At 43.8% G+C, this 25777-nt stretch overlaps 1 protein-coding gene across 1 annotated transcript in view; it reads left to right on the top strand.

Annotated features, from left to right (window-relative positions):
* The window catches only part of TLN2 (talin 2), a 443787-nt gene that overhangs the window by 134678 nt on the left and 283332 nt on the right, over positions 1–25777 (top strand). The gene's annotated exons all lie outside the window — the stretch shown is intronic.

Here is a 25777-nt window from a genome sequence, read left to right as displayed (position 1 = left end):
ACTTGCCTTTGTATAGTGTGTACAGTGCTTCCCAGATGTCAGTGTGGCTATCAATCACCAGGGATTAAAACACAGATTCTGATTTAGCAGGTCCAGCCTGGGACCTGAGGGGGTCTACATTTCCAGTAAGCTCCCGGGTGGGAGGTCCAGGGACCTCACTTTGCATGGAAGGGATTAGGAGTTAGACCTAGATTTAAAGCCTGGCTCTGCCATTTCAGCTGTGCTACCTGTGTGCCTTTGTTTACTAGAGTTACCTTGCCCAGCCTCGGTTTTCTTCTCTGTATGATAGAGACAGTGTGATTGAGTGGGATAATCTGTAAGCACCTAGCTGGACAAATGTTAGCAGTCTTCCAAGTAGACAGTGGTTTATGAGACAGGGAAGAAGTAAAGAACACCAGTAATTGGATTTTCACCTAAATGTATCAGAACAATACATTTTGGACACATTGGGAGGCTTCCCAGTTGAACAGATTTTTAACAGTATCAAAAGAAAGATTTTGAGTATTAGGTAATGCTGTGGTCAAGATGTTTTTCCTTTTAACATGAGTCTACAGTTCATCCTGTTCTGAGACCTCTGAGAAGAACTTAACCTATGTAAACATGGTGTGTTGGCCAACATATGTCTGGCAGTGTTGGTTTGGTCAGGGAGTAGAGGTTTATGAGAATTAAATCTCTGATGCCTAGGTTTCCTAACTTGATATGTAGAAACTGACTTCTAGTTTCTTGTTTGGCAACCTCTTTTTTGGGAATTATATTTGTGATTTTTGTAGGGACATTCGCCTGTATTCTTAGGAGGCATAAGTTCTAAACCCGTCTCTGCTGCTAACTTAGGCTCTGCGGCCCACAGCCCTGGGCCTTAGTTCCATCCTTCGCTCCATATAAGCTCCTAGAGGACAGAGGCTTGTCTGCCCTACTCACTGCTAGGTATAGTGCACAGGCTAGGTTCTCAGTAACTACCTGTTGAATGAACGTGGGACTTGGTCAGCACCCATGCTTCTTAAACTTTAATGTGCATTTGGATCACCCAGGTTCCTGTTAAGACACTTTCTGACCCAGCAGGTTTGGGGTGGGGCCTGAGATTCTGCATTTCTAACCAGTTCTAGGTGATGCCTATGGTGGTTTGCGTATCACTTTGAACAGCAAGTTTCTAGAAATCTGTTCTGTAGAAATCCTTGTAATTTATTTCTCAAGGTCAGTTTCTAAACACCAGCTGGTTCTTTGACCAGCAGTCTCGGGCCCTACCTGCCTTGACCTAAGGACTGTCTGGATCGTCGTTTTCGTGTCTCTGACCATTTATTTAGTTCGCATTTCTTTAGAACATTGGTCCTCCAAGCAGTAGCAGCAGCATCCCCTGAAAATTGGTTCCAAATGCAGATTCTGGGGCCCCACCCCCGACCTCGTGAATCAGACGCTCCGGGGTCGGATCAGCAGTCTATTACAATCAGCCGTCCAGGGGATTCTGATGTTTGAGCACAACTGCACTGCTTTAAAACTTGTCAGCAGGTTTTGAAGCAATTTAGTACGCTACTAGTTGGAGATCCAGCCCCTTTTATTTGGCTTATGGATCATGCCAGTGTCTTGAAACCTAATGAAAGTTGATAGAAAAAAAAATTTTTGGTAACTTGGGTAGATGTTAGTGGACTTCCCTGGGTGACTGGAAGGTAGGTGCAGATGTGATTCACTGGTTCAGAGCCACATTTCTATGGATACGTGTGAATAAGATCACTTTTGCCTGTGTCCTTCCTCTGGAGAATTAGGAGACATGGCTGCCCATTGGAATCGATGCCCATGGGGTTTTTAAAACTATTGGTACTTGGAGACTGAAGTGATCGATCTGGGGCGCAGCCTGGGCAGCAGGATTTTTAACAGCTCTTTGGCTGGTTTTTCATATGCTAAGATTAAGAATTACTAGGTTAAATAGATACATCATTGGATTCTTTTTCCACTGTATGTTTTAAATTTATTTTTAATTTCCATACAATAACTCTTTGTGTATATGTATGAGTTTTGACAAATGTAGAGTCATGAAATCACCACTGCACTCAAGATTCCTAGCATTTGGTTTTCATAAACGCACTTCTGGGGTTTTCCTCTTTAACATGACAAACCGGAAACACATGGCCTTCTCTTGCTGTGTATTATTACTCTTGCTGTTCTTGCTGTTACTGTCTGAAATCCCACATCTTTCAATAAGTGTAAATTTCAAAACTGTTTCCTAACTCTTAATTGCTGTGCCATTTGGAGACCTTCTTAATCAGTGGTTTGCAGTGTTGGAGAAATGCACCCCAGGTCACACCCCAGACCAGCTAGACAGAATCTCTAGGGGAGGCCCAGGCATTGGCCTTTGTAAAGCTGCCCAGGTGTTCCTAATGGGCAGTCAGGCCCGAGGACCACTCCTCTGATTCTCCCATAAAGTACCTCTGGGTGAAAATGGTTCTTATCAGACATAGATGCTTCTGACATTTCATTTTTCCTTCTGGGGCACCAATTTGGGTGCAGTTTTGAAAAGGATTCAAGGAAAATGACTTCTTAGAGTTTACCGATTGTTCATCAACTTGAGATTTTCACTTACTTGCGGTGAAATACCATCGACTGGTACAACACGTTGGTTTTGTCTTCCCTCTGTGGGGTCTGTGAGCAGCATTGTAATTGTGCAGATCGTAATCGTGCAGCCTGTGCAGCAGTGCCGGGGAGGCTGTCTCAGTGATGTCCCAGGCTCACATGTGCTTTCATTGTGGGAGTGAGGGAAGTGATGGATGGCTAGGGCTTTGTAAAGTCAGTGGAATGCTTTCCTGACTTACCTGTTTCCAAGAATAGATGCTGTAATTGTAGTTCTTCAAAGGCGTTTTCTAAATAAGTAGTATTCAGGGAACACCTTCTTCTCCGGGACTAACAGCTCCTTGGTATTCAGGGGTTACAGGCTAATCTTCCAGCAGTGCTTCTTTAGTTCAGAAGCTGAACAAGCTCACCCAGAGGTGCTAGCTCCTGGAAGTGGAGTAATGCCACATTTTACATGATGTTTCTAAAATTCTTTAAAGAAGTTGATCTCATGGGATGCTTAGAACAAACTCATTTTACAGATAAGGAAACTGAGTCTAAAGGGAAGAAGGGATTTAGTTGCTCAGTCCCTCAGCTGGTTCTTACTCTTAGACCACAGCCCTGGATGGTTTACCCATTGGTTAGGTTCATCCAAGAGGCTAGTTGATGGATGAGAGGATTTAAAGGGGTTGTTCTATCAAATTCAAGCCTGATTGATTGCCCAGCTCTTCTACTGCAGGGAAGTTTTGGTCTTGAGAGCCCAGTTTGTACATTTAATTGGGGCACATTTTCCTTTTTATGGAATTCAGGAGGATCCTAAATGTTTTAACTGCTACCTCTTGTCCCAACAATTGTCCTCCAAGACCTTGAACTCCAGCCTTTCTTTGTTTTTACTGTTCTAATATCACCTCTGTTATTTTATCAAGAGTTTAAGGATCGCATTATCATGGCCATTGCTATATGAGCATTTCTGCCCCAGTAGCCCTAATTCTTACAGGATCCCTGCAAAGTATTATCATCATCATTACTCTGCGCTACTCTGCATTAGATGTAATGTAACTTGTCCAAGGCCTCAGACCTCAAAGTGTTTGCAACTCAGCTGTGTCAGACGAATAAATTATTTCCAAATTGTGGAATGGAAAGGTCATTTCAGGGACATGTACTTATGGAAGCAAATTCTGTGCCCAGTGTGTGGAGGGCTCTTTAGGATGTCCTGCCTCCTTGGTTTTGTTTTATTTTATTATTTGTTTTATTTTTGGCCGTGTTGCGTCTTTGTTGCTGCGTGCGGGCTTTCTCGAGTTGCGGCGAGCGGGGGCTACTCCTCGCTGCAGTGCGTGGGCTTCTCATTGCCGTGGCTTCTCTTGTTGCGGAGCATGGGCTCCAGGCGCACGGGCTTCAGCAGTTGTGGCACGCAGTCTCAGTAGCTGTGGTGCACGGGCTTAGTTGCTCTGCGGCATGTGGGATCTTACCGGGCCGGGGATCAAACCCATGTCCCCTGCATTGACAGACGGATTCCCAACCACTGCACCACTAGGGAAGCCTGCCTCCTTGGTTTTAGACTTGGGGGTCTTAGATTTCTACATCCACAGGGTTCAATGTGCACTTTCTAAGAGGCCAAAAGAGGTGAGTTCTGCCTGTAAATCAGAAGGTTAAGTCCTCTCCTCTAATCCCTTTATTCGTGAAGAGCAATATACCTACTTGACACTCTTAGGCCATTTGTGAATCAATAAGCCTGGGACTGTCACTCTGAAAAATTGTTAGGAGTTCTATACAAATGGAATGCTTAAAAAAAAAAAATCTGGGGGAAAGATATATCTGACTGGATTTACTCTGGAGAGAAGGTGAGTGCTTTACAACCTAATGATTATCACAATAAAGCATCTTTATTCTTCAGAGGGACATAAAATGACAGTAGACCTTAAAGTACTGTATCCAGTACCTTACTTCTGGTGGGGGCTGATTTAGGGTGATTCAGTTATGATTTGCAAAGAGACACTGCCAGTGGAATCTAAAGTTTAAGGCTAACGTTGAAGCAGAAACCATAGCTCACCTGCATGGAAAGTTTTGAATGATTTTCTCTCCCTGGTGGTACCCCTGCCCCCACCTTAGTGCATCTCCTATCAGAACTGCCTTGGAATTTGCTTGCTTAATCTGACCATCTCAGGAGCATTAAAAAAAACATTTATTGAAGTATGGTTGATATACAGTGTTGGGTTAATTTCTGCTGTACGGCAAAGTGATTGTTATACACATATATTCTTTTCCATTATGGTTTAATTACAGGATATTGAATATAGTTCCCTGTGCTATACAGTAGGACCTTATAGTTTATCCATCCTGTATATAATAGTTTGCATCTGTTAGTCCCAAACTCCCACTCCATCCCCCCCTTACCCCCTCCCCCTTGGCAACCACAAGTCTGTTCTCTATATCTGACTCTGTTTCTGTTTCGTAGATATGTTCATTTGTGTCATTTTAGATTCCAGCATTTTTGTTTTTATCTGTGTAGGATGTTGGGCGTGGAGAGGGTTGTCCTGTTATGATACACATGCCAAGCTTGGGTGGTGGGTGGGATTGGTAGGTAATACAACCCACTATGCTTTGAGTAGTTTTGGTGGTGGTAATGGTGGCATTCCTAACAAATCGATCGCTGAGTGGGCCCAGGTCCAGAAAGGGGCAGCTCAAGTGATCCAGGTGATAGAGCACCTTCAGTGGGAGGGAGATACTCAAGAGATGAGGAGTCTGCAGTCACTTTTAGACAAGGGCCTGATGGAGTTGTGAAGAAAGTCAGCATCACAGTGAAAGCTGTGAGCAGGGTGAGCACAAGCTTGTCTGTCAAATAACAGCACTAGGATTAGTGGGCATCTGTGGAGCTGGAGGGAGGGAGGTACACTGTCTGGTGGGCATTAATCCAAAAGGCTCATTACCTCTGTGCACTGGTTAGACAGCTAAGCATCTACTGGCCATGAAGTGCTTTGGAGAGATTTTTAAAAGTTTAAAGTGTTCTCCCTACTGTCCATCTGGCCATCATCTTATCTTTTCCTTGGCTTGTCTTATTCAATAAACATTATTTGAAGACCTACTATGTGCCTGTATTAGGCACTGGAAACTACAAAAAGGAACAGAAGTATGGTTTGACATAACTACTAGACCTCCAACTCAGTTTAAAGGAATTCATCATTATGTCCTGGATTTCCATTAAACATAAAATATAAAACCACCAAAACCAAAAAAATGAGCAAATGTCCCAACCCTCAAAGAGCACTTGATAAAATTGGGAGTGGAAGACGTAGGAACCAATCATTATCAAATGATGTGGGTTGGTGTGCAGAGAGAGAGATGGGCGAGGCATTATGGGAATACAGAGGTGTGGTACCCAACATGGTTTTGAGGTGGGATTGGTTATCCCAGAAAGCTTTCTGGAGGTGAGGAAAGGAATGTTGGCCGTAGCTGGTGGTGTTGAGGAGGGAAGATTTTTCAGCCAAAAGGTGAGAAAATCCTTGCAGAGGGCTGGGGGCTGTACTTTGGAACTCCAAGATGTTCAGTCTTTCTGGGGTATTCGGAGTGGTGACAGATGTGAGAGATCAGAAAGTGCCAGTGATGGTGGGCCTTTCCACCTGGGGGCATCAGTTTGGATTTTTCTTTTTATCAGTTTGGATTTGATTCTAAAGGGGGTTCAGCAGTAGATTCACAGGTCACGGTGCATGATCTAGTTGGAAAGACGAAATTAATGTACTTGTGGGGAAAAATCACCCAGGAGTTGAGGCAGTAACAGTGCCCATGTCTCTAATGGAATTTTGAGGGGAAGGTAGGGATTTGGAGATCTTTCCGTAATCTTTGACGTGTGGCAACTCAACTCTGCTGTGCTGTCGATGTTTGCTGTGGTCACAGTTCACTACAGAACAGAGATGGACTCTGTACCTGTCCAGGTGAAGGGAAATTCGCATGCTTGAGGAACCAGGCCACAGTTTGTGAAGTCAAAGTTAAGAGGTTGACTCAAATTTTCACCCGGGCTTGCGGACATGACTTGCTGGTACTTTCCTGGCCCTCCTGGTGAGGCCAGTGGTGAACAGTGGGTCTCCCCGAGTAGATTTTTGTAGCTGTGATACAGTAATGAGGTTCATTGAATTTGTCTAGTTTCGTGTATGTTTTAATTTTTTTTTTTTTTTTTTTGTGGTACACGGGCCTCTCACTGTTGTGGCCTCTCCCGTTGCGGAGCACAGGCTCTGGATGCGCAGGCTCAGCGGCCACGGCTCACGGGCCCAGCTGCTCCACGGCATGTGGGATCCTCCCAGACCGGGGCACGAACCTGTGTCCCCTGCATTGGCAGGCGGACTCTCAACCACTGCGCCACCAGGGAAGCCCTAAAATTTTTTATAATAACGTTAAAGATGGGGAAAATAATAGCTTCACAGGTTTTCATGATAATGAAATGAGATCTAACACTAGTGAAGATCTCACCCAGCGCCGTGCTTGGTGACAATTGACTTGTGCGATTATTGACCACTGTCTTGGCCGAATTTCACCTTTCCTTCTGCAGTCTGTTAGTTTTTCCTCTTTCTTGGCCCTGTCTTCTGTTTCCGGCCTGGAATTTGCCCTTTGTATTTTGGACAGCCCAGCTTTTCTGGTTTTGACCCTGGACGGTACTTGGAAGGACAAGCCTGTATTGCTTCTTTTCTTGACCTCATCTCACCCAGGGGACCACCTCTGCTGACCACCCCAGTCCTAGGGCTACCCTGGGATCAGCATGCTTGATTGGAGCTGTATTGGCCCAGGTACCCCTTGTGTATTGTGTGTGTGTTTGGGGGTAGGGAGGGTGAGGAGGTTTTGGGGGGAGGTTGAAATGGGAAGAGAATGTGCCGAAGACAGCACAATTGACAATATCCCCCTTTATACAGTGGATAGCTTCTTGAAACGCTTTGTAAAAATTAATCTTCCTTAAATCATATTTGTTCACACATGTACAATAATGAAGTCAGTGTGAAATCGCATCCAATATTATCTTTTTTTTTTCTTTTCATTTTTGGCTACGTTGGGTCTTCGTTGCTGCACACAGGCTTTCTCTAGTTGCGGCGAGAGGGGGCTACTCTTTGTTGCGGTGCGCATGCTTCTCATTGCGGTGGCTTCTCTTGTTGTGGAGCATGGGCTGTAGGCGCTCGGGCTCGGTAGTTGTGGCTTATGGCCTCTAGGCACGCGGGCTTCAGTAGTTGTGGCGCACGGGCTTAGTTTCTCTGCGGCATGTGGGATCTTCCCAGACCAGGGCTTGAACCCGTGTCCCCTGCATTGGCAGGCAGATTCTTAACCACTGCGCCACCAGGGAAGTCCCTGTAGACATTATTGTATAGATGTTTATTATAACTTCAAGGATATTTGTTTCCATTTTGTATTGAGCCTCAATTGTTAGTGACTTTCAACCTTTTTGTGTCTTCTGGCCACTCCAGATACTTTGCTAAGTTGCAGATTACTTGTAAACAATCTGTTTAATATACTGGGTGAAAAGACTAGAGGAACTCTGGTGAATCCTTTCATAAGAAGCAAAGAATATTTAGGCCTTGTTAAGTGCCAGATATTGTCCCGGCACTAAGTCCTTTCTTGCCCCTCATTGATTTGTAAGATACCCTTTTTGAAGTAATCATTACCTCCATTTTTGCTTTTCCAGTGTCACACACCTAGTACATACTCGGATTCTTTTGGTTGTAAGCAAAAGAAAATCTACTGCAGATCGATTGAAATGGTGAAGGGAATTCAGTGGTTTTTGTGACTGAGAAATAAAGCGATGGGATATGCTAGAGATTCATGTTGCTATTAGGGATCTAGTTCCACGTCTATATGACTTGCTTGGCTCTGCCCTTCTCTATATGTGGGCCTTACCCTCAAACTGTCTTCAACTCATGGAAGCAGCAATAGCCTCAGACGTTCTAGGTCTTACAAAGGAGCACTCCATCAGCCACGGAAGGGCCAGCAACTTTGAACCAGCAGTGCAAGCACAAGGCTTGAGATTCACGAGGATTGGACTGGTTGAGGTCATGTGCTTGCCCTAAACCGATCACTGTGGCCAAAGAAAGGGATTCCACTGCTTGGGTTGACTCTAGGACATGTGTCCTGAAGCCGAGGAGTGAAGTCAGCTTCTTGAGAAGCACAAATGCAAGCAGAGGCTGTTAGAAGGAAGTGAGTGCTGGGGAGGCCATTCACAGATGTCCACTACAGGGACAGGGCTGGGGTTTGAATGCAGTATTTGGTCCAATCCCAGAACCTTGTCATCCAAATGATACCTCCTTTAGAGTTGCTTCCCCCCAAGACAGTTATTAACTGATGGCTAATAACCCTCACTGTCAGTGTTGTTTCTCGGAAAGCCTTGGGCCTTAGTCCTTTGCATGTCACTGTCTAGGAGTCTGACTTGTCCCACGTCATCTAATTGTTCAGAAACTCAGTATGCTCAACTGTTAAGTAAGGGGGTTGGACTAGATTAATTCATCCTCTATTTATTGAGTGCCTCTGATGCCAGGTTCTATGTCAGGGGCTAGAGATAAAACAATAGGCAATGTACCCATGGCCTCTGCCCTTATGGACTTGGTGGAAAAGATAGGCATTAACTAAATGGTAAGACAGATGTACGATGGAGCTCTGACACATGCCTGGCCCTTAGCAAATAGTTACTGAAGGAATGAAATAAGAACACAAATACAGACTTTTAAGCTGTGTTCAGTGCTACTGTGGGGAGCCATAAAGGCAGTTGTGGGAGGACTATGGTGAATAAGAACCCAGGATGGGGCCTTGGGAGAGTGTTCCCATTTAGAGCCTAGGGCTGCTGTGGTATGAACTTGGAGATCTGTCTGCCCCTCAGGGACTCTGATGGCCTTCGAGTTCTAATAATCTAAGAGTTAATGAAGGGTCACCTCAAGTTTCTTTATGTTCCTTCTCTCTCCACGCTCCGTAAGAGAAGTTACCTATAGTAATTAGGTGTGTCCTTAGAGTTAATCTCTCCATGAACCTGTTCTATATGTTAAATAATCCAGATTTCAGATTCCTTAAAAACGTTCCTTAATGAATGGAGAAAGAATGTGTGGTGTACATATATACAATAGAATATTATTCACCCATGAGAAGGAGGGAAATCCTGCCGTTTGCGACCACATGGATGGGTGGACCCTGAGGGGGTAATATGCTAAGTGACATATGTCAGAGAAAGACAAATACTGTATGATATCACTTGCGTGGAATCTAAAAAAACAGAACTCACAGAAACAACAGAATGGTGGTTGCCAGGGGCTGGCAGCTGGGAGAAATGGGAAGATGTTGGTCAAAGGGTACACAATTCCAGTTACAAGATAAGTAAATTTGAGGGGAGTCTAATGTACAGTATGGTGATTATAGTCAATACTGTATTACCTACCTGGAATTTGAAAAAATAATGTTCCTTGTTTCTCCAGACCTTCAAAAATATTGTGTAAGTTTCTTCCCTGTACCAGGTGTGCACTTGGTGGTCCAAGCCTGGCTCTGTATCTCTTCCGTAGTCCCTTCAACCTACTGGAGCTCAGGGTGCCCCTTCCTCTAGAGTCTCAGGGCTCCCCTTCCTCTAGAGTCTCAGGGCGCCCCTTCCGCTAGAGTCTCAGGACTTGTAGTGTATGCTTCCTGTGGGACATTTGTATCCTTAGCCATCTTTTCATGTGTCGTTCCACAAGATGATACATAATGATAACCGGAAAGGAAGGTGTGAGGTTTATCATGTATTCCTAGAACAGCTTGTCACCAGATACCTGGGAAAAAAACCTGCGCAGTATGGCCAGGAAGGGTCATATTTTCCTGAAAAGGACAGGCATGAATTCCGTAGCTTTGCAAAGATTCTAGGCTCTGATCTGCTTTGGAACACTTTTTGTTTCCTTGAGCACCCATTCCTAACTTACCTGCCACCGAGCCATCCTACACTTTGTATTCTCTTCTTCCACCCACTGATCATCTACTCTTCTGGGGAGAAAAACCTTTTAAAAGCAAGTTTGAGTAGAGTTACCAAAAAAAGTGACAGTGTGATATTTCCACACTAAGTTGTAATGGAAGCAAAGAAACCTTATCACGATAAGTTAGATTTATTCTGGTTTTCCTTATTCGTTATTGGTTGGGGCAACGTAGTCATTGCATTAATAGCTTAAGTCAGTGAAGATTTGGGTGGTGACCTCAGGGAATAGTTCACTAGATGTATTACGGTTTTTCTTTTGTTGACGGATGTATATAGGAAAATGGGGGATAAAAAGCAGTACATTTCTTTGCTCTTCCCTTCGTAAATTGCTGGTTGCAATAATGATTAAGGTATTGGGGGAAAAGTCCACATTCTTCTGTAGAAGAGGAAAGGAATGGTGGGGAAAAGGTAGGTTAATAGGGTAGGAAACATTTCTAGTGAGGAAACCTTTTTAACCTTGCATCTGCATGGTATGTCTTATCCTACTGTGTGTGTGTGTGTGTGTGTGTGTGTGTGTGTGTGTGTGTGTGTATAGATGTGTTATTTTCCGAGTTTTCTTGAAGCGTTCCAGGCATGGCAGAGGCTGCAGATCTTCTGCAAATTTGCATATCCTTTTATGGTCAACTAAATCAATAAGGAACAATTGTTCCCTGTTCCTGGACAGTGGTCTGAAATTCATACCGCTTCGGGTGTGCTGGTGAGCCCTTGTGCAAGCTTAGCCTTCCTGGGGTGTATTGACAGTACCTTGTTCCAACTGGGCACTCAATAAATATTGAACGGATACCCGGAATAGCAGCTTGAAGCTGAGGATGTTTGTGTCCCAGACTGATCCTGTCATTTCTTGGAACAAGCACCAGGGGAGGACGTGGCTGGCTATCTTTGTGCATCCCCAGTCTAAGGGATGTTTTTTCCTTTCCATATTCTGCTGGTTCTGTGAAGCAGTAGAGCCGGCCATGCAGGACATTAGGTGGGGCTGGAACATTCTGAAAGACTGGAAACTTGATGATGATGAGAGGGGAACAGCCGTTTCTGCTTCTTAATGGCAAGAGCAGGTCCTTTGATAGGAGGTGTGGCTGTTCTGCCTGGCAGACAGCCTAGGGAGGGAAATAGGCAGCGACTTTAGTCTCCCGCATCTCTGAAGGGGGTACTTTCCTGACCTGCTGGTGACAAAGAAAAGCAGTTGCTGCAAACCACATGGCTTTAGTGAAATAGACTCTTGATAGGGACTTCCCCTTTAACACAGAGCTAGACAGTTGAGTGGGGACATGGCTGATCTGCCTCTGTCGGATTCAGGGAATGGATTTAAAAGCGTGGACAGGGATTTTTGTGGTGGTGGTTGGCTGGTTTCTTTCTTCGGTGGGACATCAGCTATTTGGATTCACCCCTCTACTTTTGCCGTGTTAATTCTGGTTCTTTCATTTCTTGGCCCATAGTTGTGAGCTGGTGAGATGTTTTTGAAAGGAGAAGCAGAAAAGGTGGTATGTTCCAGACTGGCTTTTCAGGAGATAGGTTTTCTAACCTCACTTTGTCCTAAGGTTTGTTCTTTCTGTCCAGTCCCAGGAACAGGAGAGAGGGTCCCTCGCTCGTAGCATACAGATCCAGCGAGTGTCTGGGCCAGTGATAGCTTGTGAAGGCATCTTGGCACCATGGACAATGTGGATAGAAAAGCAAAATTAGGTTGGTCACTGGCCACAGAGCGAAGGCAGAGCCCTTTAGAACAGGAAGTGCTTTGAGAACCATCTCTAGTAGCCACGTGGCTAACATAAAGGGCAATTTTGAGAGCATCTACAGACTTGAGCAACTAGTAGAACTAAATTCCTCGTGGTAATTCTTGTGATATGCAGAGACTGTTAGAAGACATGGAATGTTTCAGTTGACAGGCCTTTGATCTGTAACATTGTCTGCAGGGCCTGGTAAATGAAATGCAATCTGTGAACCTCTTCAGAACCAATTTATAACCCAGGAAGAGAAGGCAGTGTTAATCAGGGAAGAGGATGAAGAAGCAGTATTGAATGGATGATTCTGGCTATTGAGCAAAGAAACCAAAGAAACTACTGGTCTCTAGGAGGGGAGGATTAATGGTTACTAAGCTCTCTATCATTATAGGTATATACATATTAGAAAGGTATTGCTTTACTCTATAGATCACTTATAGTGGTGGTGTAAATTTTGTCAGGCAGCCCTTCCATTTCTATAACCTGTTGAAAAACATGGTCAGGTGCTATTGATATAGACCTTAACTGGGGCAACAACATCCTTGCGCAGGAGACCTGTCATGCCACACACAAACGGGTTGACTTTGAGTGGCCAGGACTATATCGATCCTTTGGCTATATCAGCATCTTTGCTGCTTGTGTGTGAACACGCAGTGCATACACACTTACTTCCCCCTTTCTCATTTTCTTGTTGTCATCTTCAGTGGAAATAATACTGGGTCCTGATATCATCCTTCAACTTACTCATTGTCTCCTACCCATCACTGTGAAGGGGGATAAATCTCAGTCTCTGTTTATTTCGTGTCCCTCATTTAAACCTTACAGATGTACCCCTGGGTGCTCTAAAGGGACCTAGGACTGCAAGCACAAAAGAGGATATAAAAGGCTTGGAGGTGATCGGAGCCTGTTGACCTGTGAATGCCTTGGACTATGCTTTTCTGTTTTCTATTCTTGTACTGCCCCTAGGATGATTTTATGCAGGTGTTGGAAAGGTCTGGGACTTGACTTTTTAGAACTTGCAGAGTTAGTCTACGTCTTCACTGGAAGGGCTTCAGTGATCTTCAGATGGGAAGGCAGCCTGATGAATTTCTGATCTTCATCCAGCTGTTACTGCCAGTCTGGTTGTGAAATGTGACAGGACTGTAGCCAACTGTGTAATGTTGAAATGTGTTGCATCTGAAATTCCTTTCTATCTTCTACATTGCTATGTGAAATAAGAGGGTATGACTGGCAGCAACCAGGAGGTTTAAATCACATTTTGAATTTGCTTAAAGAGATTTATTGGTTTTCTGCGAATCACAAGACATTGTGCAAGGGGCTGTTTAGAAGGAGTTGAAAAATACACGGAACTTGAAATCCAGTTTGAGGTTCTGCTTGCAAAAGGATCATTAAAAGTGTAAGGTTAGGATATGGATGACAACTAAAATCGAGGGTGTTCTCAAGGTGGGAGCTTGGAGGAGACAAGAAAACTATGGCTCTGGATATCTGCCCTCACAGGAGTAAGGACTCCAGCCTGAGTCTAGAAGACCAGACAGGATTTGAATAAAAGAGAACAAGGGAAAAATATTTTAGGCATAAATGACACACACAGGTGGGAGGTGGGAATGGATGAGGTATGTTGGTGGACAGGATACAGACTCTTGGAATAGTAGATCTATGTATGTGCTAAGAGAAAAGGGAAAGATCAGCTTGAAAGGTAGGAGTGGGCATACATCATGATGCTTTGGATAATAGAAAACCTGAATTAGCCTAAACAATGAAGATAACTCATTGATTCAATCACCTGTCAAGTTGCAGACATGGTTCTTGAGATTTTCTTAGATTTCCTCATGTTCCCAAGATGGCTGCCAGCAGCAAGGCTACATCCTTCTTTGTTCACATCTATAACCATCAAATAAAAGACCTGAGCTTTGTTCTGACTGGACCAGCTGTAAATTATGGGCAGCTTTGAATCCTAGGGTAAATGATCTTGAGTGAGTCTAGACTTTATCCTGTGGGTTGACCCACTTGGGCTAATTACAGATTTGTCTTCATGTTTGATAATCAGAATGTTTAACCTTGGCCTTAAGTATCATCTTCTCATGCCCAGAAAAGTTCTTTGGTGACCGGTTTTCCTTCTCATCTTCACTGGCTGCTTTTGCTCCTTGCTAGGACTGCACATGCTCAGTCAACTAGCTGACTTACGTTGAAAACCCTACAGAGTGCCAAATTTGAATGGCTCTGGAGAACTACCTCTCCTTTCTCCTGTGGGGCTCTCTGAGAGTCATGCCCCACTCACTCAGAATTCCTCTGTGGGAGGTTACTCAATTGAGTCTTCTGTTTTTTCCCATTAACATTAGTCACAAATTAGGTAGAATTGATGAAGTTCAACAGTGGCATTGAGAGACCATCCATCCATCCGTGCATCCATTTATTCAACAAATGAGTACCTGCTATGTGCCAGGGACTGTGCTTGCCACTGGGGCTGAGCCCAGGTATAGCGCATAGTCCCTACCCTTGAGCTCTCAGTCTGGTTGCAGAAGCACAATTCTGATTTTATGGGGTGGATATCGTATGTAGCATATTGGAGTTTAGAAAAGAGGCGTTTGTCTCAAATGAATGTGTTCACAACAGACGACATTTCCTAGCTCCGCTAGATGCTGGAAGTGGGCTTAGGGGATAGAGTCAGGCAATGGGAAATGTGATCAATAAATCAAAGGTATAATGATGGCATTTTCAGTAATCCACAGGTGTTATTCTGTGGCTGGGCTATAGTTGTTAAAGAAGTGGGAGGTGGAATGGACCCTACAGATTCCCAACACTTCCATCCAAGATTCCAATCAGTAGGCCAGGGATGTGATCTGGGAATTACACTTTAATCTCTGACTTCTTGGGGGGTCCTGATCCTGGTGGCCTGAAACGTCCTGGCCTGGAGTGCGGAGTGTGGGTGTGGAGCAGCACATGTAGGCTGGAGTAGAGGAAGAATAGGAGCCTGAGAGAGTGGCAAGAGAGGCTGCAGAAGGATGGAAGACTGTCGTTTCTAGGGTTGAGTGCTCAGCAGGACCCGGTAGGAAGTTGAAGGCATTTGACAGCAGGACCTGTAGTCTCCAGCAGAGCATACTTAGAACAGTAAACAATGTCTTGGCCTTATTTTTTCACGGTTGAGCTAAAACATCTTTCCAGAATAAAAGATTCTTGAATTAATCACTTGGCTCTAAACTCATGCAGCCAAGAATTCAGGTTCCAAACTCCAAGTGCAGTTCTTAGTCTACTAGTCTGCCTCCCACTTGAGAATTATTTATCCGTGTTAGGTTAGTACAGTGATTTTGAAATGCTCTTGAGTGACCCTTGGAGGCCACTCTACAAATTGCTTGATTCACTGTTTAAAAATAGGATTGATTCAAGACTGAATAAATGTATAATATTAAATCCACACGGGGGGCAGTGTGCAGTAAAGATACTTGTGGGGGGGGCACTTAGTTGGGCCTTTTTTCATAGAATCATTAAGACCTAGTAAGACTTTTAAATTTTCTTCCTCAGACAGGGTAACTGTAAGAACCGTCTCAAAGGTTCGTGACTTGATCTGAAAGTTGCTAGGAGTGTGTTGGGTTCTCTATCTCATGAGCAGTATACTACACATTATACTTTACAAATTTCCTATGCAGTGATGATTTTTACTTTCCTAGTGTTAAAAACAGAAAATAGATTTCAGACTGGTTCCATGTTTTACATTATTGTTGGAGTTACCCCATTCACCATTACAAGTGGAAATGATGGGAAAAGTAGCACTTCTCAATATAGCTTGTAACTGCTTTGTGTTTTCAGTTGCATTTAATAAAAATTTATTAGTTAAGTTTGAAAATAAAGGGGCACCAACAAATAAGGTAGGAGAGCTGCTTCGTCCTTGACATTTAATTATTTATTTAGTGTTAGGCATTAAAGTGTACATTGATAGAAGGTGTAAAGATTCAGGTCACTTAGCACAGGATTTCTCAGTCTTGGCACTATTGACAATTTGGGCCAGATAACCCTGTTGTTGGAGTCTGTCTTGTGCATTCTAAGATGTTTTGCAGCATCCCTGGCCCCCACCCACTAGACCCAATCAATGATAATCACCAGTTGTCTCCAAACATTGCCAAATGTCCCCTGGGAGCGAAATCACACCTGGTTGAGAACCACTGAGTTAGCAGAGACAAAAAAGCTTTTTATGGATCTCTCTTGACTCTGCTGTTAATCCATCTTTTGAGAATACTGCTCTAATAAAGGAAAAGGCGTACAGTTGATTATCGTTATTTAAGATCCCATATTTGCAAATTTGTTTACTGGCTAAAATTCATTTGTAACCCTAAAATCAATACTCCTGGCCCCTTTGCAGTCAGTCTTGGACACACACACGTGCAGAGAGGCAAAAAAAATCTGAGTCACCTGATGCATCTGTTCCCAGCTGAGGTCAAACAAGGTGATGCTGTGTCTTCTTGTTTCAGCTCTCAGTCTGTAAACAACTATCCTTTTCACAGTCTATTTAGTGCCATGTTTTTCAGATTTTTGTGCTTCTTGGTGATTTTGCTCTTTCAAATGGCCCCTAAGTGTAGTGCTGAAGTGCTGCCTAGTGTTTAAGTACAAGAAGGCTGTAATATGCCTTATGGAGAAAATGGGGATGCTTTAGGTAAGCTTCATTGAGGCATGAGTGATGGTGCTGTTGGCCATGAGTTCAATGTCCGTCATATCTGTCCATCTATCTGTCTGTCTTTAAACAGAAACACAGACATCACAGGGTTATATATTGATGAGTTGATGAAACTGCTGTGACTGGAGGCTCATAAGAACCTAACCCTGGATTTCCCCTTGGAGCAATAGTCAAGTATTGACTAGTTCATTGTCTGTGGTGACTTTGCAGGACATAACTACTGCAAATAGCAAGAATCAACTCTACTATTATTTTTCTACCTTTCAAAAGCCCAGATTTTAAAGATCTAAGGTGATATATGTATTAAGCTACATTGTTTTTCTTTATAAAAATTAAGATAGCCACGTTATAGAAAACTGGTAAGGCATATAATTGCAGAGTCAATGGATATAGATATGTTTAAAGCCATTCCATACCTGGCGAAAAGATTGTACCTATTTACAGTGCCCCAGCAATTTACTACAGTGCCATTTCCAGTGCATCTGTGCCAGCATTCTTTTGCATGTTTCATAGTTTTAAAATGACAAAATTGATACATGTTAGAGAATTCAAGTAATACAGATATTTAGAAAATCAACTGTAAAAGTCTCTCTCCTTCTCACCTTTTCCCACCTCTTCCTAAAGAGTGTTAAGAATTTGGTGTGTGTCATTTCAACGCTTTTAATAAATGCACATAAAAATAAATGTATTTTATAACCATAATTTAATACAGAAGGGACTGAATACTTGCCTACTTTGTGTTATGTTTTGTCACTTCATATAACTTAGGTGGAAAAAAATGCTTCCTTGTTATTTATAAAATACTTAAGTTGTCAGGAAAAATTATATAAATAATGGTTCTGTTTAATAGTTATTGTTTAATTTTTGTGCTAAGAGATTAGCTTGTGATAAATGTCTTTTAATTTGTAGTTATTTTTTTCCTGGTAGCCTAAGCTACAGAACACAACAGTTTCAGTCTTGGAATTTTATGACTTTTTTCTCACTAGGCTTGATGGAGGATTTCAAAGAACTGAATTTCCTGATAGAAGAGTACTTAATCAGTAGATGCAAATGGCTAAACTTTGTCCAGGATCAGGCAAGATGCGTAATATAAATTAGTACACAGATATTTGTACTAATTTTTGATTAGTACAAATGATTATGGTGTGAGGAATGATTACGATGTGAGGAACACTTTTGCGTCAAAGTGATCCTGAAAGAGGACATTTGAGGGATGGCTGATACTCACTTGTGAGTTTCACACCCATAGGGACTACTTGGAGTGACTGGGAATCCTATAGATGAGATTTCCCTGATCTAGGGTGAGGAGGTGAGACCTCTTTGTACCAGCTGTTGATACTAAATAGACAGGAAATTTTGATTGAGTTTTAAGCCTTACTTCCATCAGAAAGCTATAGTTTTCACATAGGGTGACTTAAAGAGATACCATAAACATGCTCCTGGGAAAGAAAGACTAAAACATTAGTAGCATTGTTTGATGGAAACTCAGAACTGCAGACCTTTGAAACAAATGACATATGCTATTTCTAGGATGATGGGACAGGGAAATTGTACTGATTTAGGATTACCTGTTGACTATTTAGAAAAAGGTAAAATAAAAAGCATGACTGTACCAAGAAGGACTGTTTCTGGGAAGAATGGAAAAGATGGGATCATGCTACTGGCTGAGTGTGAATTTCTCCACCTCACAGTGAGACAGACCTAAAAGATTCTATTTTGCAGGGCATAGGATTCTATTTTGCAATAAGGGAGTGTCACTTAACATGGTAACTTTGCACCTTGGTCCCAAATTCAGCACTCCAGCAAGACTCCAGTAGGCCTTCTGGTAGATGTGAAGAAAACTCAAGGTTTTGGCAGAGACCTGGATTTTTAAAAACACTTTTACAATGCATTTGTCAGGGAAAGAAAAATCACAGAGTTTTCGAGTTTTGTAAAAGCTGTCCCATTTAAAAGGAAAAAAGAACACCCCTTCCATAGGTTAGGAATTACGAGGTCCCTTCCCTATGAGATTCTTAGTTCACTTATGGGATGATTGTTTGTTTATTCAGATAATCATCAAGTGCATAGTTTCTCTTCCAGAACATCTATGGGCGAGGCTCTAAGGAAAATGTTTAAAGGAAAATATTTCAGGTGATTGTCCACGCGGTCCTCTTATTTTTATTCCTGACAAATAGCAAGCAAATTTTTTTCTACTCTACTAATTTTTAATTTGTGAATATTTATGAAAGGACTTACTTGAAGTATTCCTTTATAGTAACTTTTTTGTTGAAAAAAAGTTTAATAATATATACAAATGTATGTTATTAACAATATTTGAATTCTCACTTGTTATGAAATACTTACACATTATAGGAAGTTTAAGAGTAAAAAGTAATAGATCAAGTTGTGTTCCCCCCCTCAAAAAGTCTTTTAAAATAATGTTTCTTTACTGAATGTCTTAGGTTTGTTTATAAAATATAGAAGGTTTAACCATAGTGTTGCCACATCTGTGAGCTTTTCTTTATCTCACAGAAAAAGAAGATAAGAGTCTTCTTTGTACATGAGAGTCTTCATATTTTTTTTTCTGGCTTTATGGTTTGTTTGTTTTTTTTGTTTTTTTTTTGCGGTACGCGGGCCTCTCACTGCTGCGGCCCCTCCCGTCGGCCACGGCCCACGGGCCCAGCCATTCCACAGCACGTGGGATCCTCCCGGACCGGGGCACGAACCCGCGCCCCCTGCATCGGCAGGCGGACTCTCAACCACTGTGCCACCAGGGAAGCCCCGGCTTTATAGTTTTTTACATTTATACTTCTTACCTACTTGGAATTTGTTTTTGTGTCTGTTAGTGGTATACTTGTAACTTAGTTTTTGTTTATGTGTTTACTTTCCCAATGTAATGTGTCAAATAGTTTGCTCTTTTTACTTACTTTAAATGATAAGTTTATTGTCTCCTTGATATCTATGTATTTGTTTTTCATATTCTCTATCCTGTTATTTATTTGTGTGATGATATCACACCATTTTAGTTACTATAGCTTTACAGTGTGTTTAGTTTTGTCAGGCTAGATTTCTCTTCATTATTTTTCAAAAACATATTTTAATTATCTGAAGCTTTTTCTCTTCCAGTTAAACTTTAGAATCAGCTTTATAAGTTCTGCAGAATATCCTGTTGCGATGTTGGTTGGATCATACTGATTTTTTAAACTGGTAGAGGGATAATTGCTGTCTAACAATATTGAGTCTTCCCATCTGGGAAATGGTAGTTCTCTCCATTATTTGTATCTTCTTTTACTGTCCTTCAGTAAAATTTAAGATAAGATTGATTTGGTGTATTTATAGGTAGGTTTATTTTCTAGGTATTTTTTTCCGCTTTCCCTCCCTCCCTTCCATCCCTTCTTGATAATGAGTGGAATTTTTAAAAATGACATTTTCTAAATGGTTACTGTATCTGACCATCTATAATTGACTAGATTCTAGGCAGACAGGCATTTCATTAGCAAAAAATGAAGAAGGCCTGCCTCCTTTCAAGTATTTTTACCTTACTTCATTTCTCTGCATTAGTTAGAGCGTGGAGTAAAATGTTGAGTAGAAATAGCACGTGTCCTTGTCGTCTTCCTCATTTTAATGGGACATTACTTGTAATTTACCATTTGTTGGCTGATTTCCACACATTTATGATTTAGTTGTCTTTACTGGACAGTATTCATAAGAAAATGTCAAATTGATTATAATCGGGGGAAATGTTTAAGTCACTGATTTTTTTCCCAAAGGACGTGGCAGTGATGTGAGAGATGCCACGCACACAAAACATTCCTGATGCGTTGAGGTGCTCCTTCTTGGTTCTCCTCTAAGAAATTCACACCATTTGGAGCCTGCTGAAGCCTCTGAGGAACTCCTGGACCACAGGACCTCTGCAGCAACCCTAGGCAACACTTTGGGCCAGGCTAACTTACATGAACCTGGTGATCTGATTTTTCTGGAGGGTGTGGGTTCAGTAGAGGGGGTCTAGCCAGTGGCACAGACGCAGGTTGGGGTGGAGTCTTGGGGTATAAAAGTCATGTTCTCTTTAAGCAGGTGGAGCCATGTTGTAAATGTGCCGTGAGAATAAATTGGCAGGGTTGAAATTCAGAAAATCCTTACTAATGGTCAGATTCAGAGGCACTTTGGGGACTGCACACGGGCAGTGAATTTAGACATGTCAAGAACCAGATGTATCAGAGGAAGAGAATAACACACACAGGTGTGCGATGCGATAGCCCAGATCTCTGGCACTTCCATGTGGTTGAGAGGTCAGTTTCTGGGTTGCTAGAGGTAGGCTGGCAGAGTTAAAATTAAAACCACAGGCTCAGAATGTAACCTCAGTCCTTACCTTGTAAACAGTCATCCTTTTTTGCAAGTACATTCCACTACCTGGGAACACTTCTCCTAGGTAAATTCAAAATGACCACGTGTGCCTGAAAGACACCAGCCCTTAATACATTTACAGGAAGGGTTTTCCAGCTGTGATTCCTTCCTGGAGCCCTGTGTACTCTGTGGAGGCCTGTGAGCGACCTGCAGAACTGGGGGCTCCAAGTCTTGTGCCCCCATTTCAACCAGAGCAGCTCTGCCTTTATGAATCTGCATTGCTTATTGGCTTCTGAGTAAAGTTACATTAAAAAAAAAAAAAAGCAACACTTGGCTGCTTAAAAACAAAAACAAAAAACCTTGAAAGCCATCATTGTCATTCATTTTACTAATTTAAATCATGTTTGTACAGTAATGTTGATATTGCCTGCATAACTATGGGCATTTTATATTCCCACTCAACTGCATTTCTCAATGCAAGTTTCCTCAAATACAGGATTTAGAAATGATTTCCTCATCCCTTTTATGTACACCTTACAGCAGTTAGTGTGTGCATGCATGTGATTGGGTCAATTGTGTACATGTCATATTTCCTGATAAATGATAAGCTTCTTACCGACCCACCTGCTTGTGTTGTCTGTATTTGTTTTCTGTCTCCACTCCCACCCTCATCACTGAACGCCTCCCACAAGTCCAGGATGTAGTTCCTGATTCCACTTGGACTGCTGTGAATGAACGTCCCCTTGCCCTTCTGCTCGTGATGTGAACAGGAAAGCAGGCCGGGAGGAGTTCAGAGGCAGGATTCCCCAGCAGCCTGACATGCCTCTTGCTTTTCAGCATGCAGGCCAGTTGTTAATAAGAGAGCGCTAAGTAGCCTACCCTGGGGATTGCTGTATTTTACTAGGATCACCAAAGATCGAGGCAGGAGAGCTGGCCAGCAGAACCTCTCCCAGTTCTGCGTGGGCTACAGTCTAAGTAAATGAGGCCAGCGGATGTGGCCGCAGCCCAGAGGAATTAGAATGAAGTCTTGTTTCACAGAGAGATTATCAACTTTCTCCTCAGTGTTCAGCTACACCCTTCCTGCTCTTCCTGGGCAAATTGGAGTCCCTTCTCTCCTAAGGAGCACCATCTGGTTAATCTGGCCCAAAGTGAGCTGTGCTCTCCATTCTTGAGCCAGACTGTGTGTATTCTCTCGCTAGCACTTTCTTGCAGCCGTGCTGCCACGTTCTGCAGTTATCCAGTGAGAGGTTTTGTCTGTCACACCGGCTCTGAGATAGCACTGGGCACACATTGGGTGATTATTTCAGGCAGGGGTCTTTGGTTGTGGTAGACACCTATTCACATCAGTTTGGTAAACAGGGAAGGTTTCTGTGTGTCGTCTTTGATACCAGAGGATGGGAAGTACAGCACCCATGGGGCTCAGGGGAATTGGACTGAGACACTCAAGGTGCTCTTCTGGGCTCCTGCACCTCTGATCCTATCTTGGGGTGTCCTTGATCCTCTTGTTATGCACTTGAACTTGCAGGTCCAGCCCCGGCCTTTCTGACTTCCTAACTTTCCAAGCTCCCTGCCAGGGTTTCATCAAACAGAAAGGCTCAGTGACTGGGGACAATCTTGGCAAAAATTGGCTTGTTGGAGCCAGGTCACCTAAATATTAGGTCCCTGGCCTGACAATGGATTAACTGCCTTAGGTTCAGAGCTCCACCCCTTTTTCTTGGAAAAAGGCGTCATTCTCTGCGCTAGTACCCGGTGTGGCCTGTTGCTGTTCTCAGCCCTCACCACCCAGAGGGCTTTGGTGGAGGGGAAGGGGAGGAGGTGAGGCAGGCCCCATGGTCCTTGAGGCTGTATGGACCACAGAACGTGTCTCTTACATTGCTCAAGTATTTACTAAATAATGAAATGATTTATTCTCTTTGCCAATTCCTATATTTGCTGCTTTGAAGTGAAATTTACCTCTAACCTCTGTCTTTCCTTGTAAGAAATGGCGATCATGCTGGAATCTGTCTTCCAACTGGCCCATGACCCCCACCCTGCTCCTCAGCCCGCCTTTGGGATTGGATCCCAGCTGAATTACATAACGAAGGCAGCCAGATAGCATCGCAGTGCAGCCCTGCCAGTCCTTCCAGGAGGCAGAGTGAGGAACAGCTCCACCGAGAGCAGCCTTGGCAAAGATGCTGTGTACAGATAGGGCTATTGCGGCCCCCTTCATCCCCTCTCACTAGCTGAGCCTGCAGAGCTGGCCGGGCAGCGAGAGGCTGTGTGTGCAGCCCGGGAGTGTTCCCCGGGGTTCACATGGCAGAGAGTGCAAACGATTTGACTTTCCAGCTGTGCAGAATGTCCCTGCTCCCCCGCTTCCTCTACCGAGTAGGGAATGAAAAAGAAATCATTCTAAAACGACAGAGAAGAAAAGAGTGAGCTTGCCTGATTCACAGGAGTTGGTGTCTGTGCTGCGCGTTGCGGCTTCATCAGACCCATGTGGTATTTTGGAGTGGCGGGAATAATAGGGCTTACACCTAATCAAGGAAAAAGAATTCCAAACAAAAGCCCTGGTGGGGTTTCCTGGGCTGGAGCGTGATATTGTAGTAAATGGGAAGCAGAGTTCCGCCCTCCAATCTCTGGTCTGATTACACAAATTAGAGCAGGGGCCCTGTTTTCAAAGGAATGTGACACGCCCCATTGGGGCCCCTCCTCAGCGGGTGTGTCTGCATTTCCTTAAGCCCTCTCCTTACCAGTTAATGCTTTCACCAGAGGAGCCAGAGCCTTGTGTGGAGTAATTCCGAGGCCTTCCTTAGGGTCTCTGCCAGGGGACCATTTTACAGGTGAGTTTACCTTATGTCGCAGTCCTCTAGGGAGTCCTGTGGCTGAATGCGCCACCCTTCTCCTGCATTGTTCAACAGAAAGTGCATGCAGGGTTCTGACATTCCAGGAACAATCGTCTACATTTCCAAGCACCAGTGAGCCAAACACTTTGTATGGGTAGAGGAAAATGTTTAGATAAAAAGTCTCTTTTCTTGGAAAAAGGCGTCATTCTCTGTGCTAGTACCCGGTGGCCTGTTGCTGTTGTCAGCCTTCACCACTCCTTTTCCAGAATATTACCGACCCCCTGGCTTGGCCTTTCTGAACTACTTGAGGGTTCCCTGATGGGCCAGGTTCCTCTCAGGAACTCTGCCGCTTGCAGTTTCCCACCCACCCCTTCCCTCTTTCCTCTCCTTCTCTTTTCTTGTCAGCCTGCAGATTTAAACATCCTCTTCCTTGAGAAGGCTCCCCTTACTCCTCTCTCTCCTGTCCTGACCCCCCCGCCTTCCCCCTGCTGTTAGGTGCCAAGGACGCTGTCTTACTCATCTTCAAATTCCTGATACCTGGTGCATCACAGGTACACCTCAGCGGTTTGAGGGAAATTCTCTCCTTTTCAGCTTATGATATGTTCTAATTATATTTTTCTGTAGAGCCAACTTAAGCCCCATGTTACATAAATATGTCTCTGTGATAGCCTCGACGACTTCTGATCTTAAAAAAATGTTTTTCTTGAAACCATTTTAGTTTGTTTTTACCCACATGTCTTGCTGCCTTAGCTCTTGTGTAACTTCCACGTGCTGGGAGTGCAGTAACTATGCGACAACTGAGGCGTCCCTGAGACAGTGGCCTGAGTCCTGGTGTCTGGCTTGTGGTCCTCACTTTATTTATTTATTTATTTATTTATTTATTTACTTACTTACTTACTTACTTACTTACTTATGGTACGCGGGCCTCTCACTGTTGTGGCCTCTCCCGTTGCGGAGCACAGGCTCTGGACGCGCAGGCTCAGTGGCCATGGCTCACGGGCCCAGCCGCTCCGCGGCATGTGGGATCTTCCCGGACCGGGGCACGAACCCGTGTCCCCTGCATCGGCAGGCAGACTCTCAACCACTGCGCCACCAGGGAAGCCCTGGTGGTCCTCACTTTTAACTTGCGCTTTGTGAAGGTAACAGCCCAATAGTGAGGGTGAGATGCGGTCACACAGGTGGTGGTACCCAGCTCTCTGACTGCTCCTCCCTCTGCCCCGCCTCAGCTAGTATTCCTGAAATGTTCCTATTCTTCTAAAATGCCCCAGCGTTCCTGCCACTTCCTGTACGTGATGTCCAATTGCTGTGGCCCCTCTCCAGTGCGAGCTGTGCTCCCTGTCGTTTTCCAGAGTCAGCTCCCCCTGGCTCCTGTGGGACGCCCCTTTCTGCAGTTCCTTCACGTCCCCGCACCAGTATTCCCCAGGATGACTTTGGATGACCCCACCCACCACAGTGCGCATCCCATTATATCGTAGTCATTTGTGGGTCTCTCCTCCCCTGGATTTGGAGGACGGTTCTGCGGCAGAGCCCTGGCTTTACCTCCCTCCTGTGTTCCTAACCCCCTAGCCCAGAGCCATACGTGCAATTCCTACTCTTAGAGCCAATAAATTAGTTCATAGGGGGCATTTAATTTTTTAAAAAAATAACAGCGTGCATATCCTCCATGGTGGTGTTTTAGCTTTTAAAATGATTGCACATGTCCTAATACTGTCAGAGGTCAGGGCTGTAAACAGGTCGTGTCCTATTCCACAGGCGAGGA

The sequence above is a fragment of the Orcinus orca genome, chromosome 2 (assembly GCF_937001465.1).
Source record: "Orcinus orca chromosome 2, mOrcOrc1.1, whole genome shotgun sequence".
NCBI lineage: Eukaryota > Metazoa > Chordata > Mammalia > Artiodactyla > Delphinidae > Orcinus > Orcinus orca.
This window is presented reverse-complemented; position numbering and strand designations above follow the sequence as displayed.